Source organism: Brachyhypopomus gauderio, chromosome 8 (assembly GCF_052324685.1).
Source record: "Brachyhypopomus gauderio isolate BG-103 chromosome 8, BGAUD_0.2, whole genome shotgun sequence".
NCBI classification, from domain to species: domain Eukaryota; kingdom Metazoa; phylum Chordata; class Actinopteri; order Gymnotiformes; family Hypopomidae; genus Brachyhypopomus; species Brachyhypopomus gauderio.
In genome coordinates this window covers 19854121-19879174 of record NC_135218.1, presented here as the reverse complement: position 1 = coordinate 19879174, position 25054 = coordinate 19854121, and the positions used below count along the sequence as shown (strand labels likewise).

General features: G+C 40.7%; 2 long non-coding RNA genes across 2 annotated transcripts; both read right to left on the bottom strand.

Moving 5' to 3' along the window:
• Positions 1-11032: 11032 nt before the first annotated feature.
• On the bottom strand, positions 11033-12804 carry LOC143521067 (uncharacterized). The gene is made up of 5 exons (XR_013132623.1): positions 12718-12804; positions 12340-12475; positions 12106-12226; positions 11739-11885; positions 11033-11631 (listed from the first exon to the last, which is right to left on the bottom strand). It is a non-coding gene; the product is annotated as an uncharacterized LOC143521067 (long non-coding RNA).
• Positions 12805-22483: 9679 nt separating this feature from the next.
• LOC143521066 (uncharacterized) lies at positions 22484-23566 on the bottom strand. The gene is made up of 3 exons (XR_013132622.1): positions 23224-23566; positions 22983-23096; positions 22484-22811 (listed from the first exon to the last, which is right to left on the bottom strand). It is a non-coding gene; the product is annotated as an uncharacterized LOC143521066 (long non-coding RNA).
• Between the last annotated feature and the right edge of the window lie 1488 nt (positions 23567-25054).

Sequence of the window (25054 nt, the reverse complement as noted above, 5' to 3'; positions counted from 1 at the left end):
AGATTTAGGGAAAAAACAAGATGAGCTCAGCGGATTGTGAATGTCTTAGACAATCAGCCTTTGTCTAACAGGCTAGGTTAGGGAAAGTCCAAAAGAAACGGGGGGGCTTATACCCAGGCCACAATATATAGAACAGGAGGAAAATGGGTCGGGCAGAGACCTGCGCACAGAGCCATAGGGTAGAGTAGATAGGCTTGTGTGTGTTCTCTCCAGAGCGCTCTGTATTTTTGTATACATTTAATAAAAGGATAAAGACAAGACTGGTAATGTTTTCTCTTGCAATCAACGAGCATGCTGTGCTAGGTGAAAGAGGATCAAAGCACGACAATTGGTGACCCCGACGTGATTGCAGGATATTTTGGAACTTTTTTTCTCATCTAATGACTGTCAGTTCGTCCGTGCCGGCACAAGAACATTGGTAAGGCAGAGCCAGTTAAACACTAAATCTGCAAAATTGAATTGTAACCAAATTGTGGTGAACTGACAGTACTTGGATGATTCTAAATTAAATCCAGTCTTTTGTCTAAAAAGGTAAAAGTATATGGTTAAAAAGTTGTAACCAAGGAATAGGGTTTCAGTCCCTAAGGTAAAAAGGGTTTGAGTCCCTACCGGCTTAAGTTGCTTTATTTCCGTGGTTTGGCGAACCGAACCTTTCGTTTGACGAGACGATTGGGATACGCAGGGGTTCGAGTCCCCGCGAGCTAGGTTTTGAGTTGACCTTTGGACCGGAGGAATCCATAAATAGGCTTAATTTGGACAAAGCAAAAAGCCGGACAAATAACCTGAATTGATTGAGGGTGGTAAAACCTCGCGGTGTCAGAACAGAACTCTTATTCTATATTTAAAACTTCAGGTGAGTATCTGTGTTTTTTTATCAACATGTGAGGAAATGCAGAAGTCATACAAAACAGTTTGACGTAGAATTAAATACTTTAGAGGAACAGATGAATATGACCAGTAAAGTGATTTATACTATTGAAGAAAATCATAAGAAGTGGCTGGCTGGTATGCGACATTAAAAAGTTTGGGTGACCAAGATAGGACCGTGCACTGTACACCCAGGTTTGGTTTTAATTAATTCTTTTAGTAATCATTAATTATTATTTCATGTTTTATAAAAAAAAAAATATATTTATATTGTCATTACTAAATATAACTAGTTGTTATCAATATTGAGCTGAAATAGGCATTGCAATGATCATGTAGTAAGTAAAAGATAACTGAATATGTTAAGTTTATGATTGGTAGGGGTGGGGCCTGTTTGAATCGGACCACTGCACAGTGCGCATGAAGAGTTGTTCTGGTTGTGCATATTGATTGAAGAACCTTTCGTTATCACCCCGCTGCAGCCCAAATGTATGAGTTTTGAAATGAGTGTTTCTTAAAATGAGTGTTTGCAATGTTGTCAGCTTTCAGTGTATGTAACTTATTTAGTTAACACAAATATATTCTTATCGGTTCATATAGCACTAGAGCAGGTGTCTGGCATTCATGATCATAGTTTAAGTATAACCGTAGCGTTGAAATATGTGTTCTGACGGTTCGGAGATTATGGCTAATTTCAACTATTAGTGTTGTATATTTTGATATTGAGGCGTCGGTCCAATGGGGGACAGCGCTGCTTCCCATGAGTCCTTGCGACTCCGGTATCGTTCTCTGTTGATGTGATGTCTATGCATCTAAGTTGATTGATTTGTGTACTTGATTATGTGCGTTGGTTTAAGTTTCCCTTCATCAGTTTATGTAGTTGTACTGTGTGAATTATTTCATGCCATGTTTGTGTAGTGTTGTCATGTTATTGCCATTCCCTCATGTTTCGTGTATAAATTAAGTCTATTTTATTCATATATTGTCATTGTTTGAGTGTCGTCTACGTTTCAGGCCTTCCCCTAGTCTGACTATACCTTTGAGGTTCACATATTGTGTTTGGTGTTTTCATTCGTTGGTCTGGCGTTCGTATGAGTTCTTTTCGTCTACGTTGTAGTTTGTTTTGGTCTCAGACTACACCTTAGGGATCAAGTCTGGTTGTCAATTAGTGCGTGTGTCGTTTATTGTGTTGATTAGTTGGGTTTGATATGCTGACGGTCTTTTATATTTTAATTGGTTGTTGGGTTTGTCCTGTTAAATGTTAGTGGTTTCTCTGTATCCCATCTATATATTGGCTGAGTCATCTGTTCAATTTCTTCCTTCGTTGTTAAACAAATAGTATAGTCTGTTCTTTGTCTGAGGTGTTCTAGTTTTAAATTGTAAGTGGGTGTTGAAATGAGGATTGTTTTTTGTAGATTGGTTTGTGTGTACGTTATGCCTTGGTTTTGTCCTTCCTCTGTATTTAGTAAAAGTAATCAATCTTAGTTGGACGTCTTGAGAAAAAGTGCCTCGCCGCGCGTGCACCTGTCGCGTGAGGACAGTGTGCTTAGACAAGCATTCCCGCCGCTCTAAAAGTTACATTTCATTCGTGTATTTGCATCCGCCTCCTAACCGAGAATCGTTACATCTTCGGAAAATAGACCGACTGGTTAAAAGTGCGCAGGTTTAACTCGCAAAATTATCAAACGCGGAAAAGATTTAGATCTGAGACACATAAACGTGCAGCAAAAGGAATTTATTCAGGAATTAATGTAATAGTAGAAACTGTACTAATAGATAAAACCGACGTCGTTGAGTTTAAAAAGCGCGAGCCGCCCCTTGATACTAGATATTAATACTTAAGGCTAGAAAAAGGGAACTCGTGCCGTGGGGTAAAAAGTGTTAACTGCGTTTTAGAAGGGACTTGGATGGAGTTAGTTATATATAGCACACACACAGGGGTAAGTGAAGAGAGTAAAGGTAACATGTCAGAGAGAGAAACAATGCGGGGCAATGGTTTGAAGTCAGGAAGTGTCTCCCTAGTAGAGGAACTGATAGAAGCCAGAGAAGAATGACGTAATGTCACAGAACAGCTTCTCTCACTCCAGCATTTTGCACTAGAGTGTTCTGAGTTGATGAGTCTGTAGGCCCGTACCAGGGCACTAGATCTAGGAAAAGTGAATCAAAATTATAGGAAGTTTTAAACATGCCATTTGTGCACAGGCCCACTGGCCTTGGAGAATATCAGCCTCTGCCATTGACGGACGTCACTGCCCTGTCTGACCAACTACCCCCTCTCAGTGAGGGAGGAGGCAGTTGGCTAGTTAAACTGGACAAGCTGTCAGCAGGAAAGAGCTTGGCTCTGGGAGACTTAGAGGAGGGGTAATAATAATAAATAAATAAACATAATGAAAATAAATACTTGAAATCGTTTACACTGCGGGCCCCAAATATATAATTCATGAAAGTAGTTTTTTGGATATTGATCAATTTTTCCATGTTTTTCTAATTTTTGGAATGGGTCTGTGTGTTGTCAGTTCAATATGAGGAACCTGATGCCAGTTAAAGTGACTAGGGAACAATTAATAATAATAATCTGTATTTGTATAGCACCTTTCATGCATACATGCAACTCTTAAGTGTTTTATAGAATAAATAAATAATAATAAAAAAAGAAACATTAAAAGGGAGTAAAGAGAAAAGACAAAAAGAAAATGTTGAAAGAAATTAAAGATAAAAATGAATCAAACCTAATAAGGTAGTGTAATAAAGTGACAAATTATAAAATAATAGAAAATATTGCAATAAAGTAAATAAGATGACAATTAGAACAGAGTTGGAGTTTCTTAATTAAAAGCAGATTTAAACAGGAAGGTTTTGAGACTCTTCTTGAAGCTGGGCAGAGATGAAATGTCTCTGAGCATGTTGTTGCACTACAACAGCCCTCAGAGCGGGGGTCCGCCCCAGAGACCTCAATATGTCCCCTAAGTGTATTATTTTATGCAGTAGTATCAACAGTTTGGGTCTAACCTAAATTTTAGAAGAAGGGGTTTTGGGAAAGGGCAAGGAAGGTCACAGTGATCCTGGCAACTTCGTTGTGGCAGGTGGGGTGGATGTTCTCTTTGTGTTCAGGAGAGTCATTGGGCGAAAAAGAGTCCCCACAGAACCGTAGGATGAAGGAGGGCCAGAGGTCAGAGGTCCAGCACCAAACCCTTCAGCAGCACCAGGGCAATGGCGGGGCCCTGATGAGAACTCGGACAGCAAAGCTACGGCAAACCCTATGTTGTCCCTCACTGGCGGTACTCAAAGACTATCATTTCTGGCTGGAGAATATCATAGTCTGCACAGAACTGTTCTAATGACTGTACAATGCGGCAAGCAGGCCACTAAACACAGGTTCCTGAGATCAAAGACTGCACCTGTTAACCTGTGGAAGAGACATTACAAATGCACTGTTCACAGACAGCAGACACCTGATGTCCACAGACTGGCCTCCACGGTTGCTATCTACAGGGGTTTCCTGAAGCCTCACTCATGAACCGCGAGGGGCGTCCACTCCCAGTTCATTTCCTGGAAGCCGGATCACTTTGATTGAATGTCCCGCCACCCGACCCACGTCATGTTATTTTGTTTTATGACACAGGAGGGGATCCAATTCATGGGGAGGAATTTGAGGAACAGCTACTGGGGCCTGGGGGTGCTGCAACCCCTGCAAAGCTGAGACATGCCCAGAAGTGCTGGTATATGATGGGAGATTCAGCCACTCCACACATCTCATTAGCTTCACACACTGGTCACATGGGAAAGGAGTAGGTAAACATGATAAGGAGAGACAGTACACTGAAAAATTTTGAGTAGCCTATGGTTTACTAAAAAAAAAATAATAATAATAATAATAATAATAATAATAAATAAATAAAACTTAGGAAAGTTTTTCCACGTAGAAACAGCAAGTAAATTTAACAAAGTATATATTTAAGTAATGTTTACTCATAATTTCAGTGTATTTAACTACAAAATGTTTATGGTTTACTTTGCTATTTAGACTAAAATATACAAATGTATTTGAAGACAAACTATTATAAAGAAACACAAAGTATTGTATATAATTTTATGTAAGATTCTTAAGTCACCAGCCGGGAATATATTATTCTTTTAGATAGTACTTAAATGAACTTAATTATATTTACAAAGTCAAAAATATTTTTTTACAGAGTACAGCAAGGCATTGGGTAACAACTAACTTTCTGAAGAGTGAGCTAATTTAAATCTTTTAATACCTAGTTTATTAAATTTATAGTATTTCGCCACTACAGAGAAAGACAATACATTAAAGTAAAACAGGCATTGGCACAGGCCGTGGACTTGGCAGTTGCTGATTAAAACGTACCATTCTTAGAAGTTTCTGAAACACAGTCCTGAATGTGATTTCAGGAAAAGGGGGAGAGGAAGTCAACTTCCTGTTAGACTGCACACAGCATGAAGCAGAAGTCGCACACACCCAGTTACAGGATATCAAAAGGGGGGGGCGAGCTGAGAGACACAGGCAAGCAGGTTGTGTCACAGGAGCCCATCAGATGGTTTGCAGGGCAGACGAGGAGTGATCTCTTCTACCACAGGACCCAGAGCTACTTAAACTACAGGAAAAATCTACCCCAGAGAAAAAATTAAATAAATAAATTAATTAATGAAATAAAATAAAATGGCATTGTTGAACAAAGATGGTAAGAGATAAGGAAGTCTGGGAAGGACCAAACGGGGTACAGAGTCAATTGATCAAACCAGTGTGAACTGAGGCACATGGGGTAGCACGTGGGTAAAAATACATGAAGGAACATTTTAGTTACTGATGGCACCTATACTGACGTAATAGCAGACTGGACAGAGTAATGTGATATTTGCAATGTGCATAACAGCTGTCATGCTTTAAGACCTGGTCTAAGCAAGTTCCCTGGACCACAGGAGCTAAGATAAGATAGGATATGATAATTCTTTGTTAATCACTCAGTGAGGAAATTTGCATTGTTACAGCAGCAGGGAATAGTGTAAGGAAATACACATATGTAAGATTATATACATATGCAATGGATGTAGGAGAAGAAATTCAGATTGACTACATGGATATGTTAATACAAATACAGGACTAAGGTATTTGTTAGAGGTTGTGGATAAATTCTCAGGTTGGGTAGAAGCATTTCCACCAGGGCAGAGGACTAAGTCAGTCTGCAAAATGTTGATAAAATTACTGGATACTGCACAATTGTTTACTAAATTAAGTGTGCTCAGATAATGGGATGCACTTCACTAGCTAGGAGCTAAAATTTGTGGAACAAAATTTGCGTTTGAGACACAAATATGGGTTGGTTTATCATTCTCAATCTCAGGTTAAAGTGAAAATTATAAATGGTAAATATAAAGGTAAAGGTATGTGCACAAATGTATTTGTATGGTTGGCCAGAAGATCTTCAGTGAATTTTGTTGCAGGATTCACTCCGTTTGAGCTCATGACAGTGAGAAGTTTTCGGGGGTCCCCCAATGCGCTTGCGAAACCGGACAGGTACACTCGGGGTCGTACAAAGAAGGTTACAATGTACTAAAAAGCAATTTGTGAAGCTTATTCTGTCCAGATACAAGGAGAAGAGTCAGAACCAACATCATGAGCAGACCTGCCCGTCACCAAATGGGTCCTGCTCAAGGTCATCAAAGGAAGTGGTCAGAGCCCAGGTGGACCAGTCCAGTCGAGGTCACTGAAGGGAACATCACACTCCGTCCTACTGAAGGGCAAAGGAGAAACGTGGTACAACCTCAGCCGGTGCTGAGCATCAGAACCAGCGCGCCGAGATACGGAGCTCTCAAGCAACGGGTCAGAATAATTTACCCGAGAGCAGAGGTACATCAGGAGGACAGTCTATCCTCACCTCCAACGCGGGCAGAAGAATAGATGACGCTGGCAGAGATGGAGTAAAAGTTTTGTGATGGATTTGGATTTTTAGTAATATTTTCTAATGTTGTTTTACAGGCCTTGTGTAACATTGTTTATTTGACTATATGTTTTTGTATTTTTATTGAAAGTAGTAGCAGTGTGATTGTTAGTATTTAATAGCATGATGGGTCACCAGGATCTTACAGGGGACTGCCCCCTGTCTATGTGGGTCTATGGTGGGTCAAAGCCAATATTGTTTTAATGGAAACTGCATAATTTGAGTTTGCTTGGAGAGTTTCACATAAAGCTTCAGGAGTTGACAATCCTACTACTGGCCGGCTGGAACGGTCATTTAGCAAGTATAAAGTTCAAGGGTTAGCATTATTTTCTCAGAGAGACGCACATCCTACCAAAAAACTAGTTACTAATTGGGATGTTTCATCTGTAGTACTAGCACATCCCCAGCACAGGTTGCGTGCCGTATATCTAGTAATAGGAGTGGGCCAATCGGGCTCAGACACCTCAGGCCTTATTAAGATAAGCATAGCATGGTTTAGACCTGTCCCAACACCGGGACCAACACTCGCAGCTAATACATCAGAAATTATATAAGGCATCCGATCACATTATACTAAATGGAACCGACAGCAGATAATTGAATTAACTACAGGGTATGCAGGAGACAATAGTTGGTTACTGACTGGTTGGAAGGACAATTTGGAAAATATAAAGGTCTTATTATGTCTGTGTTAACTTCTGTGGGTATATTTTAGGCTATTATGATTACATGTGGATGTTGGTATATTCCAATGTAGAAGAAGCTTAGTGGGAAGCTTAATCAGCAGTAAGATTGAGAAGGAGGATCCACAAAGATGATTGGGTATGATGTCATTGTTGGAGTCAGAAGATGAGAAGGTAGTTTTGGATTAACCTAAAGTTTGATCTATTTAGAGATCAAAAAGGGGGAATTGTTGAGATTTACATTTTAATCCCTTCATATATTGTTTACATTACAGTATTGATCAAGCAGCTTATCATAATCCATATATAATTTGACCAGTCTTAAAGTATTAATTAAACTTCTAATATTAATCACTTTATGTTTTGCTTACAGTATAGTATTAATCAAATAGCTAATTATCAAGTGTGTCTGAGAAAAGGCCTGTATGCTCTGTCCCATATTCCAAATGCCTGTCGTTTTCTAAAAGAACAGGATGCTTAAGAAGAAGAATAAGAACGTATATCAGTTTGACAGGACCAGGACGCGAAGGCCTCTCTCCCACTCTTAGTAAGGAAACATCTGTATGTTTAACGTATGTGATCTACGTGCAACTCCTATGTATGGAACCACTATTAAGTCTGTGAAAATCATAATTGGCAAAAGTCATTGTAAGATTTAGGGAAAAAACAAGATGAGCTCAGCGGATTGTGAATGTCTTAGACAATCAGCCTTTGTCTAACAGGCTAGGTTAGGGAAAGTCCAAAAGAAACGGGGGGGCTTATACCCAGGCCACAATATATAGAACAGGAGGAAAATGGGTCGGGCAGAGACCTGCGCACAGAGCCATAGGGTAGAGTAGATAGGCTTGTGTGTGTTCTCTCCAGAGCGCTCTGTATTTTTGTATACATTTAATAAAAGGATAAAGACAAGACTGGTAATGTTTTCTCTTGCAATCAACGAGCATGCTGTGCTAGGTGAAAGAGGATCAAAGCACGACACATAATTCAGCAATTTTAATATTTAAACAGCATTATCATTTCACATTATTCGTTTTTAGCTGATTTTAGCGTTATTTTGTTTCAACAGCCTTTAACATCATTTAGCAGGTAATCAACATTTGAACAGCTTTTTACAAATTTTTTGATTATTTCAGCATAATTTATCATGGTTTATAATCTGCTGATTATTGCCAAATCATGTTTCATGAAAGTCCGACTCAGGACACAGGCTAAAGCCACTGACAGTGTTGTGCATGAACGAGTTCAAAAGAACGCGTTCATTGAACACGCTCATTTTTTTCGTGAACGTTGAACTGAATGCAACACATTTTTAAATACTTGAACGTAAATTAGTGTCATGAACAGCAGACATCACTGTAAATGAACGTTCCTCCCTCCTGTATTCTCGCTGGTGCCGCTTAAATCGTGTATCACCCATTGACTGTATATATAATGGACGGTACGTCACTGACTCCCATTGTGAGTTTTTGAAGCCACCAAGATGGCCGCACGGACGCTGCCATCTTGAAAATTGGAGCCAGAGCATGCGCATTAGAACCGATAGGCAGTACAGTATCTCCGCCAGAGACCGTATCTCCGCCCGACATTCGTTAGGATACGCCCACCAGTATAGAAACTTTTGACGTTTTACAAAATAAACAAACGTAAAAGGTTTTAATACTGCTGTCGAGAGTTTTGCTGTCGAGAGCTTTGATGTTGAGCGCGTTCACATTTGAGCGTCTGGTATTAGAGGTCAACCAACGCAGCTATTAACTGTCAATCACCTTATCACCACACCCCTTTAAATAACACTTAATAACTTCTTCTATAAAATCTGTTTATCATAGTATCTCTCCCAGTGTTTTTCTCTAACGCAATGGGGTGTTATAGAATTGACAACATATAATTGCTCAAAAAACTTATTTTACGTGTAATAAAAATTCACTTACATGGGAATGGGCGGGGTTAAAAGTTGTACTGCAGCCAGCCACTAGAGGGCAGCTGACTAACAGATGCTTCACTTTTCACTCGCGTCGTCCAGTCCATTTATATATATATATATATATATACAGTCAATGGTATCACAGGGTACCCACGGGTCCTTCAAAAGTCTTAAAATATCTTAAATTTAGTTTTCCATATTCGAGGCCTAAAAATGTCTTAAAATGTCTGGAATTTTATGAGGGGAGGCATTAAATTATTATAAGTGTGTGTTCAGTTGTTCTGGCGCGATGTGAACTTTGCCAAATCTAGCGCTAATGCAGAAAATAACCGCTCCAGGGTCCTAGTGCTAGATTCCCAGCGTTGGAGTATACGGCCTCAACAACGTCAACAATTTTCGTTCGCTACCCCCCCCCCCCCCCCCCCCCCCCGGTCAACGATGTGGAACACGCCTGCATCCCCAGTAATAGTATTACTTTTTCTTGTGAGAGGTATTAAAAAGGTCTTAAAAGTCATTGAATTTGAGATTTTAAAATGTGCAGATACCCTGTATCACCTGACAGAAATGGTTTTGACGTTGTGTGCGCAATGCATTATGGGCAACGTAGTGTCTGGCTGAGTAGTTAACATACTGGCTAGTTAATAACATACTGGCTTCCGCACTACGTTACCCGTGATTCATTGCAGCAGAGCGGGGCAGCAACGCCGCGTAGCAGGCAACGACGAGAGCACGGAGGGCGAGAGAGATGCTATAAAAAATATTTGAATGTCTCACGAAAAAAGAAAAGTTATGAGGATTTAATATTGAAATGAGCTTTTCGCACGAGATTCATTTCTTCTCCGCCACAACATTATATATATATACAGATCCCCAGCAGTGTCAGTGTGCAACTGGCGTCTCTCTTGACTTGTCACTCGTGGGATACATTAGTATGGACAAGGCTTTTGCGGTACTGCAGGTTTACATTTAACATTTCAACAGCATTTAACATAATTTAGTAGTGTTAACATTTCAACAGCATTCATCATGATTATAGTAATAGTAATCATAGTAATCAGCAGGTTATCAGTCATGAAACATCCAAACAGCATTTTATTCATTTTCACCTGCCTTCAGCATTATTGCAGGTTTACATTGAACATTTCAACAGCATTTAACACAATTTTATAGTGTAAACATTTAAGGGCTCTGCAAATGAATAAATAAGTCAGTCAACTTTATTGTCAAAGCTTCAAATGTACAAGACATACAAAGTTTTGAAATTGCATTTCTCTTATACCCTGAGATTTTACAGTAACAAAAGACTGGACAGGCACTGGTTTAATATAAAAACACAAGATTTTAAATATAAGATATATAGTGCTAATACTAAAGTACAAAAATAATAAGTGTCCGTAGGTTTTTATAAGGAGAAATATGAATGAATCAAGTAAAAACTTGTGTAATCCAGAGTGCATTTGTATGATGGAGGAAAGTTTGGATTGTGGCTGAAGGCAGGGTCTACATTTGTGTGTATAGATGTGGGGAAATGAGGGAGAGCAGGGAGAGAGTTCAGAGCTCTGATGGCCTGGTGGATATAACTGTCCCTCAGCCTGCTGGTCCTGGCACGTAGACTTTTCATGAATATATGAATGAATATGAATAAAAACATTTTTAAAACTTGACTCAAACAATTTAACGCTAACAGCTAATGGCTAAGGTCAAGACTGTGGAAATGCAAATCAGTGTTTTTACATTTATCTTTAATTCATTTTAGACAACATCTTGTTAATGTACATCCAATCCTGCATTGTAGTACTGCAGCACAGTCTTAACAAAGTTGGGAGAGTGAAACATTTATCACTTTGTGGTGCCCTTTTCACAACTATCAAAAGATTATAAGGCACCAAAGACATCAAAGGATGATGTTATTTTGCTTATTTTACAACAATGTAATGCTGTATGTACTCTTACCACCTTTTTGGAATGTTGCAGGCATGAAATTCAGAAATGTATCTATATTAACAACTGAAAGTTGGTCTGCAATGGCATGAAAGACAAAGTATATTTGCTACTTTCCATAAAGTCCTACTTAGGGGTAGAATTAAATACAAAAATTTACAGTTTTATCATTCATCTTTTCATCCAGTCCATTTGTTTGTGGATGAGCCGCCGTTACACTCCTTTCGATGTGTAGCATCTCACAAAGCCTATGGTTGAGCTAAAAAAAAAAACAAAACAAAAAAAAAACTTGCGTCATTGACAAATTCCCGTCCCTGATCTGAAAAAATCATGTCTGTAAATTACTGCACAAAGGTTTCTACCCACTTCAGATGCTGATTTGCTTTTCAATGGAAATGCTTCTACCCATTTTGAGAAGTAATCGGTCACTGTCAGAATATATTGGAAGCCGTTGATAGTTCTTGGTAATGGTCCTGTTAGGTCAATCCCAATAAGCTCCCAGACCGCAGACACCTACCAACGGAAAAACAAATAAGCTATAATTAAAAGTAGGGCAGATCACAGTACATTTCTTACATAATTAAATTTTTTGATCATGGACATTGTTGATTACAAATAGAGTGCATTTATCTAATTGAAATTTGTGCACTACAAGGAAAATGTTGAATAAACTTAAATGTATGTGCGAAATATTAATATTAAAGTTCACTAAATTGTTACTGCAAATATTTACCTTAACACGTGTAACAATTTGCAACTAGTCCTCAAAAGTGGAAACTGTTAGGTAAGTTTGGAGCATTGCTGTGCTTCAGCTCAAGCGGTTTGTAGCATCTGACAGGTTTGGTTTTATACACCTGCACACAGGATCATGAGTTGGTGACAAACCAGCAAAGAAGCCTTACGCATGCAAACATTTAAATACTGCACGTTTTACTGATGCTTGTAACAGCAATACTGACAAGTGTACCTTCTGTGTTTGGAGGGCGTTTCTTCTCTCCCCAACACGCTAGCGTCTAGCGATGAAGCCGCAATTGTGCAGCAGTTTTACCTGTTCCTGTCTCATGCGGGTAATCTCCTCCTTCTCCTCCTTCTGAACCCTGAGTCTGTCGGTCACGAATTTAAGAGATTTAGAAGATTTTCACTTCTCTCAGGTTCCAGAAGGTCAATCAAACGACGTTTGTGTGTCGGAGAACCAACACAATGGAAGAAATGCATGTAGTAATGAGTCAACTTACTGCTATGTTGAAATACGTGTATTGAACGGTTGAAAAACGCTTGTTGCACAGTAAAAAAAAAAAAAACATTATAAACAACAATAAAACATTAAAAGAACACGTTCACTTACTGCACTGATGTGGTAGTAAATGGCGTTGATGTGGAGGTAGTAAAATGGCGCTGTTTAAAACGTTTTAAACAATAAGTTACAGGGTTGCCAACTTCAAGATCTTTTTTTTGAACCTGGAGGGGGGGGCGGGTGTTAGTTGTTGACGGGGGGTGGCGAATGTAAATTGTTACTGGGCGGGGTGTAAAATGGACACAAATTAAGTATTATATCGCAATCGATCACCAGTGGTTGGCGCCAGAGCGAACTAGTAACTCATTCAATACTAGATATTGATCAGAGGTAAAAAAAAAAAAACTAGTTTTTTTTCAACTTGAGAAATCGGAAGTGTGGTGTGAGAGCGTGTGAAGACAAATGCGTGTCTCGCGCTCAATGCGTGTCTCAGGAATGCCACCTGATTGCGCCTCGTACTCAGCTGTTCCCCATCTCCACGCCCACATTCCTAACCTATTTAAGCACTTCCGTCACACTTCCTCGATGCGAAGTATTGTTGGGCATACCAAGCGTTATACCCCAGTGTTTTCTCTGTGTACCGACCTCTGCCTGTTTCCTAGACCTCGTCTTCTGCCTAGCCCACGGATACCTCCCGGACTCTGCCTACCCATCATGACCTCGGACCGTATCGACCACTGCAACGCAGCGACGAGTTACCCTTCATACCACCGCAGCTCTCTCGCATGCCACTGCTACCGTGCCTGTCTTTCTTAATAAAGGCCTTGAGCTTTTGCATAAGGATCCCTCTCAGTGTCTTTCAATCGTAACAGCGTGGGAGTTTGCAACCATGTTTCTTCAGATTCATTAGTGTTCTAGAACAGCATTTCTGTGTTTTTAGTTTTCAAATCTAAGAATGTTTCCTTCCTAGAAATGCTGACGAATTCAATCTTGTACAAATCGCATACAATTGGAATGACTTGAATTGGAAACCATTTTAAAAAAGGAATGGTTTCATTAAATTTTTTTTCTACATTCACAAAATCAGTATGGGGAAACAATAACCTCTTAAATGTATGCTCCTACGCTCACTGCGAATAAGTAACCAAACGAATCCGAAACTGCTAATAAGTAACCAACTTCGGCGTCGTGCACAGGCACAATCAGATTTAAAGTACAGATGAATCGCAAAAGCGCGGATAACTTGACCGCTTCTGCTACACAACACCCCCGCCCCCAAACACATTTCCTTATTGTACTATAAACCACAAATCATACTATAAATCACAAGTATGTATTTCAAAAACCCACAAATGCAGCTAAAAATGAAAAAAGTGGCACAGACGAAAATGCACATAGATTTGTTCGTTTCGGAACGGAAAATTAAGCTTAGTTGGACTTAGAAGTCCATTCATTCAACAAACACATTGCGGATTTTCTATGCATACGCTATGCCAGGGCAGTCAAATAATTAAAAACCCAAACTCACCAGTCAGCTAGGCCTATTTGAAGATAAAGTCAATCCTCCACTCCTTTGCCAGAAAATGGTCGATGACTTTCTCATAGAAAGACCCATTCCCTCTGTTTTCCCACTCCTAGTTCGTCCGACAGAAAGTACGTACATGATGGGTGGAGTTGGCCTACCTCGTGGATTTGTGAGTTTTTCGTTGAACGGATTAGGTAAGACACTTTTCAATTAGGTACGACACAATATCTCCCTCATTTGCATTTGCCATTTGAAGTTAGCTACCCAGCTAAATTAACCTGTGCTGAGTGACAATTAGTGAGTGCCCCGCCCCCTTTGTGCAAATAATCAATCTGATTGGTCAGAGTTTTGTGATTTTGTTAATAGACACATATTGGCGGGGGCGAGTGTAAATTGTTACACTGGGGGTGTAAAATATTACCGGATCAAGGCAGACAGTTCCCAGAACGCACGCTTCAAAATTAAGGAGTTCCCGGATCCTGTTCCGGCAGGATCCAGCTCAAATTAAGCTGTGTGTGTGTGTGTGTGTGTGTGTGATTATATACACTACCATTCAAAAGTTTGGGGTCACCCAAACAATTGTTTTCCATGAAAAGTCACACTTATTCACCACCATACATTGTGAAAGGAATAGAAAATAGTCACGTCATTGACAAGGTTAGAAATAATGATTTGTATTTTAAATAACATTGTTTTTACATCAAACTTTGCTTTCGTCAAAGAATCCTCCATTTGCAGCAATTACAGCATTGCACACCTTTGGCATTCTAGCTGTTTGTTGAGGTAAGCTGGAGAAATTGCACCCCACGCTTCTAGAAGCAGCTCCAGCATTGTTCCAGCATCTTTTCATTTGTTCTACATCTCACAAACGTTCTTCTTTGTGATCCAAACACCTCAAACTTGGATTCATCCGTCCACAACACTTTTTTCTAGTCTTCCTCTGTCCAATGTCTGTGTTCTTTTGCCCATCTTAATCTTTTGCTTTTATTGGCCAGTCTCAGATATGGCTTTTTCTTTGCCACTCTGCCCTGAAGCCCAAAGTCCCGCAGCCGCCTCTTCACTGTAGATGTTGACACTGGTGTTTTGTGGGTACTATTTAATGAAGATGCCAGTTGGGACCTGTGAGGCGACTCTAATGTACTTATCATCTTGCTTAGTTGTGCAACGCGGCCTCTCGCTTCTTTTTCTACTCTGGTTAGAGCCCGTTTGTGCTGTCCTCTGTGTGTGTGTGTCTGTTTTCAAGTGTGTGAACATGATTGCACAAGGGCTTTCTAATCATCAATTAGCCTTCTGAGCCAATGAGCAAACACATTGTACCATTAGAACACTGGAGTGATAGTTGCTGGAAATGGGCCTCTATACACCTATGTAGATATTGCACCAAAAAAGACATTTGCAGCTACAATAGTCATTTACCACATTAGCAATGTATAGAGTGTATTTGTTTAAAGTTAGGACTAGTTTAAAGTTATCTTCATTGAAAAGTACAGTGCTTTTCCTTCAAAAATAAGGACATTTCAATGTGAACCCAAACTTTTGATAACTGAGGATAACATTCGCACCAGGGCTGAAAAGGTTGAAGATGGAAGTTGTAAACTCTTGTCGTTTGAGTCTACCCTGTGCTTTAGCCCATGTTAGAAAATTAAAAAACGTGAACCCTGGTATTTTTACACTCATTTTCGCCGGTGATGTATTTATTGGTTCATTAAGACGTAATGGTTTTGACTGAGCCATCTAGAATGGTGAAAGCAGCTTCTTGTGTTTTACGGATCTGGCTCCATACATTGAATCCATTGACAAGACAGTAAAAAAAAAAAATTTATGGATTTTACTATATTTTACGGAGCCGGTAAGGTGACATCATGTAAAAAAATAACGCGTGGGAACGTGATAATGTCGCCTTTCACACGCGGCAACAAAGTTTATTTTTTCACAGCAAAGCAAGCAGATCCCAGGGATGTTCGTGAACTGACTGCCCAAGGAAGGTAAACTTGGCTTTATATAAAGTAATACTTAATTATCTTGTTCGCACACGTTAGTAAGTCATGGCCACGCATTATTATATTTACATGTCACCTTACGGGCTCCGTAATATTTGGCATCACCTGTCGCTGTATCCCCGTACACCAGCAGCAACCCCCCCCCTACCCCCCGTTGCCATATCCCCATGACGTCACATGCCCCGCCCCCCGGTCTTCTCACCTTTTTAACCCCTGACCCATTTTCACGCCTGACTATTGAAATGCGATAAGAGAACTAAATAGTACTGCACTGTTGAAATGCACTAGCAGGCAGGAAAAATCGATGGGTGTTTTAGCCAGCCACCAAAATCATGATGTAAAAGTGACTTGCGCAGTAAGCCTAAGTAGGAGCGCTCGACGGGTAGGAAAATTCGACTGAACACCGGCACTTGGGTCCGCCTCTCATGGCCTGGTGGTAGGGAACTAGTCTTGTGACCGCAGGGTCGTGGGTTCGATTCCCAGACCTGAGGCCATAACTGAGGTGCCCTTGAGCAAGGCACCTAACCCCAACTGCTCCCCGGGCGCTGGGCTAGGGCTGCCCACCGCTCTGGGCACGTGTGATCCACAGCCCCCTAGTAATCACGTGTGTGTGTGTGTGTGTGTGTGTGTGTGTGTGTGTTCTAACTGCACAAATGGGTTAAAACCGGAGGACAAATTTCGATTGCGGTGTAAATCACAATTGACAAAATATGGCACATTACTTTTACTTACTTTACTCAGTTTATTCACGCGGTGGTTACGTCACCATACCCACCGCATTAGTCTCCCTTTGCCTACCTGCTCTTTCGTGTTCTCTGTTTATAGATTATTCCTGATTGATCCTAATTTTTCTCTAAATGTTTCTATTAGTTATGTTTTCATTCCGTTGCCCTTCTGCTCCGCGTTGTCTGTCTTGTTTATCAATTGTATTGTTAGTTTCCATGTCAGTTATGTTGTACTCTGGTTCTCTCTCTCTTACACACACAAATTCAGTAAGCTTTATTGGCATGACCATATTCACTTACAGTATTTCCAAAGCAGTGTAAGCACTCAACATGAATAAATTATTGAAAAATATGAATAAATTCTTCATGTTCAAGTTAATCAGAATTTAAGTCGAAAAAGTGAAAAAGGAAAGCGAATATAAGTAGAGGAGAAGAAATAAATAGATCAATATAAATCAGTGTTTACAAGCAGAGTATGTGTATGTGCGTGCATGCGCTACTCACTGTCCCTCATGTTGTGTAAGGTAGATGCATATCTCCCTGCTAAAGTGCTGCTTTCCTTCTTTTCTCCCAGGAGGATGGGGAGTTTGTCATCATTAGGTAGGGACTTAAAGTTGGGGTGAAAAAGTAGGGACTTAAATTTGGGGTTCTCTTTCTCTCTCTCTCTCTCTGCTCCCATCATTGTTTAATGGTTCTCCCTTTTGCCTCTTAGTCATACGTTGCTTTATGATCCTGTACCCGTATTCCCTATTTAGTTGTCTCGTATTCTTGTTTATCTATATTAACTTTTTCGTATTCAGTGTAGTCCTTTCTGCCTTCTGTGTTGTTCATTCATCAACTTCAATCAATCAATCAAATTTTATTTATATAGCGCTTTTTACAACAGTTGTTGTCACAAAGCAGCTTTACAAGTGCAGAGTCCTAGCCCCCAGTGAGCAAGCCAAAGGCGACAGTGGCAAGGAAAAACTCCCTAGTTTTTTGCATGAGGAAGAAACCTTGAGAGGAACCAAGACTCAGGGGGGGAACCCATCCTCCTCTGGCCGACACCGGTCACCATGACAACAACAATTTAGACAGAAAAAAATTAAGAAAAGGAAAAATATGTAATAATGTCCATCATGATGTATGCATCCGGTTAGGCAGGAGGTGGCTGGCTCAGGATGGATCGCTGGTCTCCTCATCTCATTATTCCTCAAGCAGGCGGGCAGCCATGTGGAGAAATGAAACAGGGAAAATTAGCTCTGTATGAGGACATATACAGGACAGGTAAAATTATAAACATTTCCGGAGTGTGGCAGCAACTCCGGTATTTAGTTAAATTATTACAGCCTAGCTAAAAAGGCAGAACCAGAAGGTAACATAGGCTTGGGGGCATTCTGAGACAATGGCATCCGTCCACTGCACTGTCAACAAACTTGAGTGACCACGAGCAGTGACAGGACGACAGCACCAGCACCCCAGTCTACCATAAAACCCTTCGCCTGTGAACCCCTGGATCTGTACTTTTATCTAAGGGGGGATATTAATTATCAAACGCTAAACTAAATAAGTGGGTTTTCAACCTAGACTTAAAGATCAGACCCTCCAGAATTTCGCGATGTTGCGATTTGCAACTTCAACGCAAATTCAAGCAAACCCTGTGAATTCAGGGCGGTGTTGCAACTTCAGCCAATCACCGCAACTTTCCCGCAAATTTGACCAATCACTGATGTCGTCTTGATGTGACGTTGACAAACACCCGCCTTACTTCCGTGTATACGTTCAAGAGGAGCAGACTGAAAGCAGCATGAGCGAGGCGAACGTTTCACACTTGCCCACGAAAATAACGGCAAAAGATCGGGAAAAGCAGCATCCCAGTATACTACATGAAAGCGGGGGTTCAGTGTTTTATTGTTTCACAACGACGGGTTCATACATGTATTTCCACCAAGTTTAACATTTCTAGCACCAGCCCATCCACTCCAAGTGATTTTAATAGTCTTTTAAGAGACGGAAAGTCCACTGCCACCGAGCTGTTGCACTTCGAGGGATCATTTCAAGAAAGTGAGAGGGATCATTGTGCATTCTCTGTCCCAACACCTGTGTTTCAGGGGCGGGGCATACAAAAACTTGAGAGGGATCATTCCTGCCCAAACTATTCATACCACATCGAGTAAGAGAATTAAAATCATTGCTTGAAGTGTTTTAACCAGGGGTAAAACACAGGATAAGAAGCATAATACCCATAGGGCGATGCAAATAAATAAATAAATAAATGGACAATACATGGGTAAATAAATAGGTAAATAGATAATTAAAATGGATTACTAAATAGAGGAAACCATACAACATTTACTCCCTATTGCAATGTAATCACAAAAAAAGCAAAAACACACTGCAACTTGCATCGCAATTTTTTTGAAAAACACACGCAACATCGAACATTTTAGCCCGCAACAATCACAAAAAAGGCCCGCGAAATCCTGGTGGGACTGAAAGATTGTGACTGTGTCAGAGTCCCGGACGCATTTAGGAAGATTATTCCAAAGCTGGGGGGCCTTACAAGAAAAGGCTCTTCCCCCTGCTGTTACCTTATTAATTTTTGGAACTAATAAAAGACCAGCACCCTGTGATCTTAGTGGGCGTGGGGGTTCTTAATAGGAAATAAGTTCCCGAAGGTACTCGGGAGCAAGCCCGTGCAATGCTTTATAAGTTAATAAAAGAATTTTAAAGTCAATACGGAATTTAACTGGGAGCCAATGCAGGGCTGATAGGACTGGACTGATATGCTGAAATTTTCTAGTTCTGGTCAGAACCCTGGCTGCGGCATTTTGAACTATTTGAAGTTTATTTAGATTCCTATTTGAACATCCTGACAGTAGTGCATTGCAGTAGTCTAATCTAGAGCTAACAAAGGCGTGCACCAATTTTTCCGCATCATCCTGTGATAATGCATTTCTTAATTTAGCGATGTTACGGAGATGTAGAAAAGCTATCCTAGTAGTATTATCTATGTATTTATCAAATGATAGGTCAGAGTCGAGTATGACGCCTAGGTTTTTGGCTACTGTGCCAGGTGTAATGGGGTAGCCTGCGAGATTAAGCATTAGATCTGGAATTTTATGTTTTGAGGCCTTAGGGCCCAAAAGGAGAACTTCTGTTTTGTCCTCATTAAGTTGGAGGAAGTTTAGAGACATCCAGCATTTAATATCTTTTACACAGGCCTCAATTTTTCTTAAACTGAGTTTGTCATCAGGTTTGGCTGATATGTAAAGTTGAGTGTCATCTGCATAGCAGTGAAAATTGACACCATGTTTGTTTATAACTGTGCCCAATGGTAGCATATATAACAGGGGTACTCAACTGGCGGACCGCGGTCTGGATCCGGACCCGAACGCAGTCCTGTCCGGACCCAATCTCATTCCTGATTAACTGGATACGGACCAAAACAAAACCGTAACATTTATTTCAGGGCTATTGAAAAAACACTCCGTCACGAGTGTACGTTTGCCACCCCCGCTCAACAACTTACGTTCGCCACCCCGGGCTACAAGCCTGGTTGACGCTTCGCGAGCGGCGCGAGGGTCAGCGTGGCGAAAATAACGTAATCGCTACATAATCATACACCTTTATAAGGTGGAGTTCAAGCACTTGTACGTCGCTTTCAAGGTCCATTTCAATATTTCCCAGCATGTTAAACATAATTAAGTTAAATATTTATACATATACTTGAAATAATTCGCTTTTTATCACATTATTTAATGGTTGTTTATTTTAAAAACGCCCAATCTTCACGTCTTCACGTTCTCATGTTTCGTCCTGGAATTACAAGAGGCTCGTATTTGTTAACCTAATACAAGAGAACTATTCAGTCAGACAGATTTGTTGTGAAACCAAGTAGTTACAATTTCAAGCATTTTAAAGTACTTTAACCTAAATTCCAGCACTTTTCAAACCTGAAACACATAGCAACATTAAAATTGGTCAGGTAAATGTTCATTCCCCTGTTTTGAGGGGTGTTTCTACCACATATCGTTTCGGACAAAACACCACCCCCCCCCCCCCCATCAGGATTGTTTTTATTTTTCTCTATCAGTGAGGCTAGGTATGCTGAGCGTGCTTTAGCGAGTGCCCGTTTGTAGTCAATGATGCTATCCTTCCAGGCACAGTAGAATACTTCCAACTTAGCACATAAATTAGAGCGTAAGTGGCGATCTACTATTTGTTAAGTTTCTAGTTTGGTCAGTGTACCACGGAGCGAGTTTTTTTAGATCTAGTCTTTTTATATTTGAGTGGAGCTACTATGTCTAGAGCTGATCTGCAGGTATTCTCTATGCAGTTGGTTAGACTATCTAACTCTCCTGGATAGGATGGCGAGTGGGCTAGAGCAGTTAGAGCAGTTAAATCAGGGAGGGCTTCAATAAACTGTGTTGCTGTTAATGAATTTATCGAGCGCTTTATACACTGCCGAGGAGACGGGCGGGTATTTGTTAAGATGAATCTCAAATTTGACTAAATAGTGATCAGAGATAGCTACGGTTTGCGGGAGTATATTTATATTATCTACGTCAATACCCAACGTTAAGATTAAATCTAGGGTATGATTTTGATAGTGTGTGGGTCCTACAATGTTTTGTTTAATGCCAACAGAGTTCAATATAGAAGTAACTTGCGTTTGTGTCACTCGACAAGCGTTACATATACGACAAAAACAGCTGAATGTTTTTCAGCTGAACTGAGTTAATATAAGTGTTATTTTACTGGTGGGATGCATACGTGTTCTGTTCAGGACGGAAGTGGATCCAGGTTCCAGACCGGGATTTGTGTAAACCTCTCTCCTAATTGGGATGCTGCTCCGCCCTAGGAGGATGGCCAACAGGATATAAGGATGGCAGACAGGAGGAGAAGCAGCTGCTACAGGCCAGCAGCTATAGTGGCAGCTTGGGGGCACGAACGATAGACTGTGCAGACTTTGTGTTACATTGGCCTGACTTGTTGGCATGGCTGTTTAGTGTGTACCCGACAATGTTGTAATGTATTTGAATGAACCCAAAGTAAATACATTGTCCTCTGCCGCTATATGTGCTGACGAGTTTGTTTTAACCCACAGAACGGCGTTTCTGACAGGAGGCATCAGTGTAACTGCCTGTCTGGGCTTTGTATAATTATTTAGCATACCAGTTGTTGGTTCCTACTCCAAAAATCATTAAAGATCAAAGCGGAACTATATGTCTGCAAAGAGTTCCAGGGGGAGCCCATTATAAGTGTGTACGATGTTAAAGCAGCAGTTTAAAAATACACAAATTTTCGCCGTTATTTTAGTTCGCCGTTAAGTATTCAAAGTGTTGTTTCACGCGTCTGTAAACGCTATAAGAGAAGCCATACCCTCCCTGTGTTATTTAAAGCAGCCAATGAGGTTTGTTTTGTTCTTTGTATACTGTTTGAGTAAGTTTAAGTAAAAAAAATAAATGTACATAGCCGCTACTAATACTAACATGTTATAAGCTAAACGTAAGTTAAAACATTTCATTGTATTGCAAGTTTAAATTTATAATAGGTTTAAAGTGTATTGATTCGTAGGTTCGTAGGTAAATTAAGACATTCACAGTTGTATATTTGTATATTTGCTTTATTCATATTTGTGATATTGTGATTACATTACAGTTCTCACGTTTAGGGAGTTCAAAAAGCTCATGAATAAACCCTAATCAGTACAGTTAAGAACAGTTGTGCTGTCGTCATTTTTATTATAACTGAGGGAGGCACAGTGAGAACTCAGTGCTCCAGAAGACAGTGCCAGAGAGCAGTGACTTATAGTAAGCTGAAAGGATGTCTGAAAAGGTGTGTGCAGATGTGCACGTGCAGCCAATCTGCATGGATGTAAATTCACGACCTTGCAGTAGAGATGAGCCACAGCCTTACACAGACGTACATTCACCAGTGACTGATGCCACAAATGGTGATGACTTCGTTCCTCTAGAAAGGGCACAAGGAGACCAAAGAGTCCGCAAGAGATCGGAGAAGGGTCAAGAACTTTACGATGAGCAAGTAAGAAGATTTACACATCGTTTCAGTGTGTGCTATAACAAGTGGAAGGAGGTCACAAAGAAAGCCAAACAAGTGCTAAGAGCACCATGCTCAACCAACCTGTTGAATGAACGTCACTAAAGTGAACGATGCTTTAAGGAGTTTGAATGCCGTTTATGATGACTTGAGACGCATCAGTGTTCCTGATCACGACACACGGCGTAGAGTTGATACCTGTGAAACAGTGACACAGAACATTTTAAAGCAAGCAATGGACATTTTAGACACAGTAAATGGTCAAGGAAATGAAGAACAAGGTGGTGAAGAGACTACGTCAACCAAGTCTACCGCCAGCTCTCACCGCACTAAGGCCTCCACTCATTCCCGTCTAACTTCTGCCAGCAGAAAGAGTGCAGCTGCCGAAGTTGCTGCTAATGAAGCCACTCTACAAGTACTGATAGAACAAGAACGTCATATTGAAGAGCTACAGAGGTTGGAATCTGAAGCTGCCCAGCTAAAGGTTAAACAGGAGGCTGAAAATGCAGAGAGACAAAGAGTACTAGAAGCCAAGCGCAGAGAACTAGAACGTCTGGAGACTATTAAAAGACTAAAGGCTGCCAAGGCACGACAGCAGGTATATGAACAGAGTGAATGCTCATGTCGATCATCTAAACAGAGTCAATGCTCAGATGATGAAATAAATGAGTTGCTCCATCAACCCTTTCCTGTGAAGGTTAAAAGGGAAGCAAAGCAAGAAGTGAGCTCTCTGCAACACGATGCTTCATCACAACCTGTAACGTGTCCAGCTGAAGACAACACAGCAGCTCTTGTTAGAGCACTAGCAGAATCCATTAGTGCCAGCCGTATTCCTGTACCTGAACCAGTGATGTTCAGTGGTGACCCACTCAGGTTCAGTGACTGGAAAGTCTCCTTTCAGACACTCATTGACAGGAAGAACATACCAGCCGAAGAAAAGATATATTATCTACGCTAAGTATGTAGGTGGATCTGCGAAGAAGGCCATAGAGAGCTACTTTCTACTAGGCGCATCGTCAGCCTACCTTGCAGCATGGAACATCTTAGAGGAGCGATATGGCAGTCCGTTCCTCATCGCCAAGGCCTTCAGAGATAAGATTGATGCATGGCCTAAGATAAGTGCCAAGGGCAGTCTGGAACTTCAAGAACTCGCTGACTTCCTGCGCAGCTGTGAGTCTGCAATGTCTCAAATCCGAGGTCTTGAAGTGCTTAATGACTACTACGAAAACCAAAAAATACTTGCTAAACTTCCTGACTGGTTGACTTCAAGATGGAACCGAAAGGTCATAGAAGTGGAGGAAGAAAGTCAAACATTTCCAACCTTCAGTCAGTTTGTCAGATTCCTTACACGCGAAGCGAAAATCGCCTGCAATCCAATCACATCTCTCCATGCATTGAAACAAAGTGAAGAAGAGAAGAGCAAGGTTTTAAAGAACAGAAGTACTGGAGCAAGATCCTTAGCTACAAGTTCAGACGAGAAAGCTAACACCACGAGCTGTGTCTTCTGTGAGAAAATAGGGCACAGTCTACCAGAGTGTCGTAGGTTCATAAAAAAGACAATCATGGAACAAGTCAAGTTTGTCCAAGAAAGGAAGTTGTGTTTTGGCTGTCTGAAGTGGGGCCATCGCTCCAAGGACTGTGGAGACAGGAATATCTGTAAGACATGTGAGGGAAGACATCCAACTTGCCTCCATGATAATCGCACCAAAGAAGAAAGGAGGCAAGCAAGGGCTGATGGAACTAGAGATCGAGACAAGTCAAATGAAGTGAAGCCAGATCAGCCACAAGATCAACCACCAGGAACGTCACATGAAGCAACATCTCATACAGTCACTCAGAACGACAGACACACTAACACGTCCACAATACTTCCAGTGTGGGTCTCTGTTGCAAATGAGCCATATCATGAAGTTCTTGTGTATGCTCTTCTGGATACACAGAGTGACACAACCTTTATCCTTGAAGACACTGCAAGGGCGCTCAATACAAGGAGTGAGTCAGTTCAACTAAGGCTCTCCACACTGGCTTCAAGAAACACTGTCGTGTCCTGCCGGAAACTGACTGGGTTACAAGTAAGAGGGTTCTACTCAGATAAGGTAATTACACTTCCAGTGACCTACTCCAGAGAGTTTATACCTGCAAACAGAAACCATATT